Source organism: Mustelus asterias, chromosome 9, assembly GCF_964213995.1.
Source record: "Mustelus asterias chromosome 9, sMusAst1.hap1.1, whole genome shotgun sequence".
Taxonomy (NCBI): domain Eukaryota; kingdom Metazoa; phylum Chordata; class Chondrichthyes; order Carcharhiniformes; family Triakidae; genus Mustelus; species Mustelus asterias.
The window spans coordinates 69265506-69272738 of record NC_135809.1 but is presented as its reverse complement, the minus strand read 5'-3'; positions in this window follow the sequence as shown (position 1 = coordinate 69272738).

Sequence of the window (7233 nt, the reverse complement as noted above, 5' to 3'; positions counted from 1 at the left end):
GTCCAGGTACCTTTATTGGGTCCGTTTTAGTCAAACCGGTATCTAACTTTCTTTTAGCCCATACTCCGGGGACGGAAGCACAGATTGCTCCGAACCCTCTTGTCTCTAATTCCCAATTTCTGGTGGTGACTGTGGCCACCTTAATAGTTTCGAGGTGATTTGTAAGTTTCCCTATTCTAGTTTTCCGACCGTACTGTCTTGGCCAGATTAATTCTCCCTTTCCACAGTCTATCAGAATCTCATAGTCTTTCATCAGATCATTTCCCATTATTGTACCCTCGTTATTTTTGCACACATAAAACCACATTGGTATATACAGATTATTTATCTCTACTAACGTGGTCTCACTCAGGTAGGCGGGTGTTTTGTTCTCTCCTATCCCGGTCAGGTAAATAATTTTATTTGTAGTGGGTAAGGGTAGGTCGGTGACAGATATGGATGCTCCTGTGTCCGCTAGCATCTCACATTGCCTGCTCCCTACTAGTGCTGACACGTAAATGCTGACTCCTTCTTACCCCTGTGAATGGGGGCTGCAGACCGTCAATCTTGCTGACCCCGGAGGTCCTGTGGTTCCTCCGGTTCTGCTGTGGTCATGGATCGTGTCAGGGATCTCCCATGCTTATTCCAACACACTGCTTCTGTGTGTCCATGTTTATTACAGTGGCTGCAATGTTTCCCACTGTTCCCAAATCTGTTCCCTTTCCGTGGAGTCCCGCGATCCCTCGCAAGGTGTCCTTGCCAGCCACAATTGTGGCAAGTCAGTTTAGACTTTGTTCCATTCCCGTTACTGTAAGCTGCTACTCTTTCTAGCCTTGTTCTTGCCTGGGATTTCTCTTCTCCCGGTACGTCGCTAGCCCACTCTACCAACTCATCGTAATCTTGGGACATAATCACTCCCATTTTTAGGATGACCTGGTGAGCACTGGAGAGTCCATCCTGAAAAGCCTGGATGAACGCTCGATCTCCTCGACCTGGGTTCCCTTGTCCTGAGCACTCCTGATATACCTGGAACAACCGTTCCTCATATTCAGAAGCTCCTTTCCCTTTTAACTGTTTTGTTGTGGTAATTCTGCTCCAGTTAGTGGGAGCATTCCCTAATACCCTCTGAATCTCTGCTTTAAACTGGGTGAAGGGTTGCACATCTATCTCCAATGTTTGGGCGACTGCATGTGTCCACCGTCCCCCACTATAATCCTGTGCTGGAGGAGCGGCGGGTCCACCTGCTACCTGCCTCCACTTATCCGCTGGACAGGTTGCCCTGACCAGCTGGTGTACGTCTCTCAGGTGTAATTGGTGTCCTACCCAGATTGTGTCTAATTCTTCCCAGAATTTTAGTGTTTGCGCTTCTAGGTTGTAATTTACCCAGGGAAGCCAGTATCTGCTGCCTCTCACCTGGGGTGAAGGGTTTATAATTTGCCTTTGGCTGCACCTCTGTTCCCGCTCGGGTTGCTGGTGCTAAGTTGTGTTCTAGCGCTTCCCAGTCCTCTGGAGGAGCGGTTTCTCCCTGTTGTGTGGACTCATAAGGAGGTAGAGGAACAGTTTCCCCTCTCCATTGCTTTTCTTCTAAAACCTGGTTTTGTTTCTCCAGTTCCCTCACTTGGAATTCTAATTCTCTGATCTTTTCTTTATCTTCACTCCACTTCTTAGTAGAGGTGACTACTTGCTCAATTAGTCCAGCTAACTGATGTACTAACAATACTCCTATCTTCTTTGTTTTGTTTCTCTTTTCTTTATCTATCCACTTTCTCTGCTGCTCTAAGGTCTGAGAAGTATCCCAGCCATCCTTTTGCATCCTCTTTATTAACGCTTGCCTGTCTGTCATGTACACTTCAATGAGAGAACCTGCAGATCCTCTCTTTACTTCATTATCTGCCAGTTTGCAGACTTCACTACCCCCGGTCACTATTGCCCCCTTGGCAACGTGTTTTAGGCACCGTACGGCCATGATTACTCCCTAGTAAAGTGTGCTCTCTACTGTAGGGACTTCACTACCCCTGGCCACTATTACTACTCGAGCACTGTGTTTCCCTACCGTCTCAGGGTTTCAATTTATACTCACGCCTTCCACTATTACCACCTCGGCAATGTGCTTCTCCACCGGAGTCCGGCTCTAGGTCAGAGTTGATCAGCTCCTTTTCCGCACCGCTTTACAACATTGACAGTCCAGTACCCAACTTTACAAACTTTCAGGCAATCAGATGGCAACTCTGTGTTTGTTCGCCACTGCAGAGTTTGATGTTAACCGACCTCTGCTACTTGTGCTTCACAATCCTAAGTGCCCTTGGTGTCTCTTTGCCCACTTCAATTTCCTGACTATCGCGTGGGGGATTTCCCCTCTTAACAGCCAGTCTGGGGCTGGGTTTTTGAGACAGGCACTACCTTGTCCTCTTGTCGGTCAGCACAAGCAACAGTTACTTATCACTATCAGCAGTTAGTACTTATCACTATACTGTATATAACAATACTTAATACTACAAATACCCCTTAAGTTTAACCCCTTTCAAACTGTATCAGATCAGCCATGATCTTATTGAATGGCGGAGTAGGCTTGAGGGGCGAGATGGCCTATCCCTGCTCCTATTTCTTCTGTTCTTATGTATTCTTGACCTTGGCTGACTCCCACAGATTCAGTGATCTCTACCCTGGCTTTCCGATCGTGGCCAATCGATCGGAGCTTTCCAGCTTACCAGTAATAGGATCCTTGCCGACTACGCCAATTGTTGTGGGAAAATTACCACTTCGGAGTCAGACTTGGAGGTTTCAACAATACAGTTTTATTTAACGAAGCTTCGTGGAGAAAAGGCACTGACACTCTGCAGTACTTTAGGCAGCTACTTTCTCTCAATGATACAAAGGAGAGGTTCATTTTTATACTTTTCAGACAATGGATAGTCCGGACATTAGCCATTTAACACATCGTTACAGTTGAGTAGGTTCGATAGTTAACACATCGTTACAGCCAGACATATACAGACATTAGCTTTTGACATCGCATTGTTTCATAGAATGGGTACATTTTCCCTATCAATGACTTTCCTGTATTTATGTATTTCCATTCCCGTTTGTGGCTAACCTTTTTATCACTCCTTATTGTCCTAGATCTGTCCTTATCTTAAAAGTGCCTCAAGCCCTGGCTGTTTCCTGAAATATTTGTTCCCTGCATGCTTAACTTTAAATAACTGTCTGTCCTGTATGTTTCAATTTCAAGTAGCTGTCTGCACTAAAAGTCAGTACCTGTTTAATGTCTCCTTCCCAGGTGACTGTTTATGTGCCAGGCAGCCATTTTGTGTGTTATGTACCCATCTTTATGTATTTCCCCACTTCAGGGGCATAGGTTTAAGGTGCGAGGGGCAAGCTTTAAAAGAGATGTACGAGGCAGATTTTTTACACAGAGAGTGGTGGGTGCCTGGAACTCGTTGCCGGGGGAGGTAGTGGAAGTGGATACAGTAGTGACTTTTAAGGGGCGTCTTGACAAGTACATGAATGAGATGGGAATAGAGGGATATAGTCCCCGGAAGCGTAGGGGGTTTTAGTTAAGTCAGGCAGCATGGTCGGTGCAGGCTTGGAGGGCCGAAGGGCCTGTTCCTGTGCTGTAATTTTCTTTGTTCTTTGATATAGAGTGAACCTTTTAGGACAGAGATGAGGAGAAATTTCTTCACCCAGAGAGTGGCCGGCCTGTGGAATTTGCCAACACAGAGAGCAGTTCAGGCCTAAACATTGTATATTTCCAAGGAGTTAAATATAGCACTTCGGGTGAAGGGGATCAATGGATATGGGGGAAGACAAGATCAGGCTGTTCAGTGGGATGGTCAGCTGTGATCATAATGAATGGGGGAGCAGGCTCAAAGAGCCGAATGGTCTCCTCTTGCTCCTAGCTTTTATGTTTCTAAGATAGAAATACCATAAACTTCAAGGAAGGGGTGGGCTGAACAAGGCCAACAGGGAAGACACTCGATTGGGTGAAGCCAGAAGAGACTGAACGAGAGAAGAATTAGTTTCCCAGGGCCAAATGGAATGGAGATGGGGCAAGAAAATAAAGAAACAAAACATGTACCTAGACTGGGTGCACTGCTGACTGAAAAAAAAAGAGAAAAACAAAGGGAACAAAATGGAGCTGTTTATTTATTAGTGTCACAAATAGACTTATATTGACTGATATAGACTGCAATAAAGTTACTGTGAAAATCCCCTAGTCGCCTCACTTTGGCGGCACCTGTTCAGGTACACTGAGGGAGAAGTTAGCACGGCCAATGCATCTAACCAGCACGTCTTTCGGACTATGGGAGGAAACTGGAGCACCTAGAGGAAACCCACGCAGACGTGGGGAGAACATGCAAACACAGACAGTGACTCAAGCCAGGAATCAAACCCAGGTCCCTGCCACTGAGGCAGCAGTGCTAACCACTGTACCGCCATGAGATTAAGTCTGAAATTGTTGAAGTCAATGTTGAGTCCAGAAGGCTGTAAATCGAAAAACAAGATATGTTTCTCAAGCTTACATTGAGCCCCCGCTGGAATTTCAGCAAACCAAGGACAGAAATGTCAGTGTAAGAGCAAGGTGGAGAAATAAAAATGACAGGCCACCAGAATCTCAGGGTAGGGCATGCAGACTGAACAGAGATGTTCTGTAAAATGGTCATCCAACTCACACTTTGTCTCCCAAGCGTAGAGGAGATCGCATTTTAAGCAGTGAATTCTGTAGACTATATTGAGAGCAGTGCACGTAAATCACTACTTGACCTGGAAAGAGGGTTAGGGACTTTGGATGGAGAGAGAGCAGAGAAGGTAGAAAGGTGGGTGCTACATCTCCTACATTTGCATGGAGAGACGGTGTGGGAAGAGGAAGGGGTTTGTCTTACAAGGGAAAGTTGAGCAGGATTGGAGCTTGGAAGATTGAGAGATGGTTCTATTGAATCATATACAATTCTGAGAGGGTTGATGGAATAGATGCTGAAAGGATGCCTCCCCTCGTGGGGAAATCACAAACTTGCAGGCACAGCTTAAACATAAGCAGTTTCCCATTTAAGACAGAGATAAGGATGACCTTTGAGAGGGTCATTAAGAGTTTGGAATTCTCTTTCACAGAAAGCAGTGGGGGCGAGGTCATTGAGTATATTCCAGACAGAATTTTGATCAACAAGGGAGTCAGGTTTTGGGGAGCAGACAGAAAAGTGGAGTTAATGCCACAATCAGATCATCCATGGTCTGACTGAACGGTGAAGGACGATCTCAAGGGGCTGAATAACCTACTCCTGCTCCTATTTCTTATGTTCTCTCATCACTCTCACTGTCTGTTACTACCACACTATCTTACTTTATCTCTATCACGTTCTCTTCCAGTCTCACATGTTTTGAGTTGATTTGTTATTGTCGCATGTATTAGTATACAGTGAAAAATATTGTTTCTTGCGTGCTATAGACAAAGCATTCCGTTCATAGAATAGGAAAGGAGAGAGTGCAGAATGTAGTGTTACAGTCATAGCTAGGGTGTAGAGAAAGATCAACTTAATGCGAAGTAGGTCCATTCAAAAGTCTGATGGCAGCAGGAAGAAGCTGTTCTTCAGTCGGTTGGTACATGTCCTCAGACTTTTGTATCTTTTTCCCGCTCAAGGTGGAAGAGAGAATGTCGGGGTGCTTGGGGTCCTTAATTATGCTGGCTGCTTTTCCGAGGCAGCGGGAAGTGCAGACAGTGTAAATGGGTGGAAGGCTGGTTTGAGTGATGGACTGGGCTTCGTTAATGATCCTTTGTAGTTTCTTGTGGTCTTGGGCAGAGCAGGAGCCGTACCAAGCTGTGATACAACCAGAAAGAATGCTTTCTATGGTGCATCTGTAAAAGTTGGTGGGAGTCGTAGCTGACATGCTAAATTTCCTTTGTCTTCTGAGAAAGTAGAGGCATTGGTGGGCTTTTTAAACTATAGCATCGGCATTGAGGGACTAGGACAGGTTGATTTGGACATCTAAAAATTTGAAGCTCTCGACCATTTCTACTTCGTCCCCATTGATGTTGACGGGGCATGTTCTGCTTTATGCTTCCTGAAGTTAATGATAATCTCCTTCGTTTTGTTGACATTGAGGAATTATTGTCGTTGCACCAGTTCACTAGATTCTCTATCTCTTTCCTGCCTCATCATTGTTTTCGATCTGACCCACTATGGTGGCGTGATCAGCAAACTTGAAAATCAAGTTGGAGGGGAATTTGGCTACATAGTCATAGATGTATAAGGAGTAAAGGGCTGACAACATAGCCATGTGGGGCATGTGTCATTGCCTATCCTTACTGAGTGCAGTCTGTGGGTTAGGAAGTTCAGGATCCAGTGGCAGAGGGAGGAGCCAAGCCCCAGGCCACAGAGTTTGGAGATGAGGTTCATAGGAATAATGGCTGAGCTGTAGTTGATTAAAAAGGAGTCTGACATAGATGTTTTTGTTATCTAGGTGTTCCAGGGTTGAGTGTAGGGTCAGGAAGATGGCATCTGCTGCAGACCTGTTGCGGCAGTAGGCGAACTGTGGTGGATCCAGGCAATCTGGGAGGCCGGAATTGATTCATGCCATGACTAACCTTTCGAAGCACTTCATAATAATGGATGTCAGAGCCACTAAGATGATAGTTGTAGGGTCTATTTTCTTCTTCAGGATAAACTTGAGCACGACTGATTCAAAGTGGAAACTTCTTTATTAAACGTCCTTTATAATTAGAATTTTACAAAAAGCGAAAGAGATTAATTTTACTGGTAAGAAAGAGAGAGATCTTGCCTCAAAAGCTTGTACAGCATCCAAAACAGCAATTGAACAGAACTGGACTGCAAATATATAGCTGTTATTAACAATATAGCTTTTCGGTTATCTGTGTTTTTAAAGAGCTGGGCACAAGCAGTCTCTAGCTGCATAAACAGAGGGTGGTGGGGGCCTGGAATGCACGACCAAGCAAGGTGGTTGAGGCAGACACGCCAGGATCATTTAAGACTTATCTAGATAGCCACATGAACAGGCTAGGAATAGAGGGATACAAACTGATGGTCTAGTTAGGAACACATGATCGGTGCAGGCTTGGAGGGTCCTGTACTGTATTGTTCTTTGTTCTAAATAATTGGCATCTGTGACCATGAAACACTGCTGTTTACCTTATGAGAGCCTGTTTATTAGAAGGATAATTTCTACTTAACACTGCATTTTTAAAATGTAGCCAAGTTTCTAAGCTAAACCCAGAATTCCAAGCTGATGTGGTCAAATTAGCTT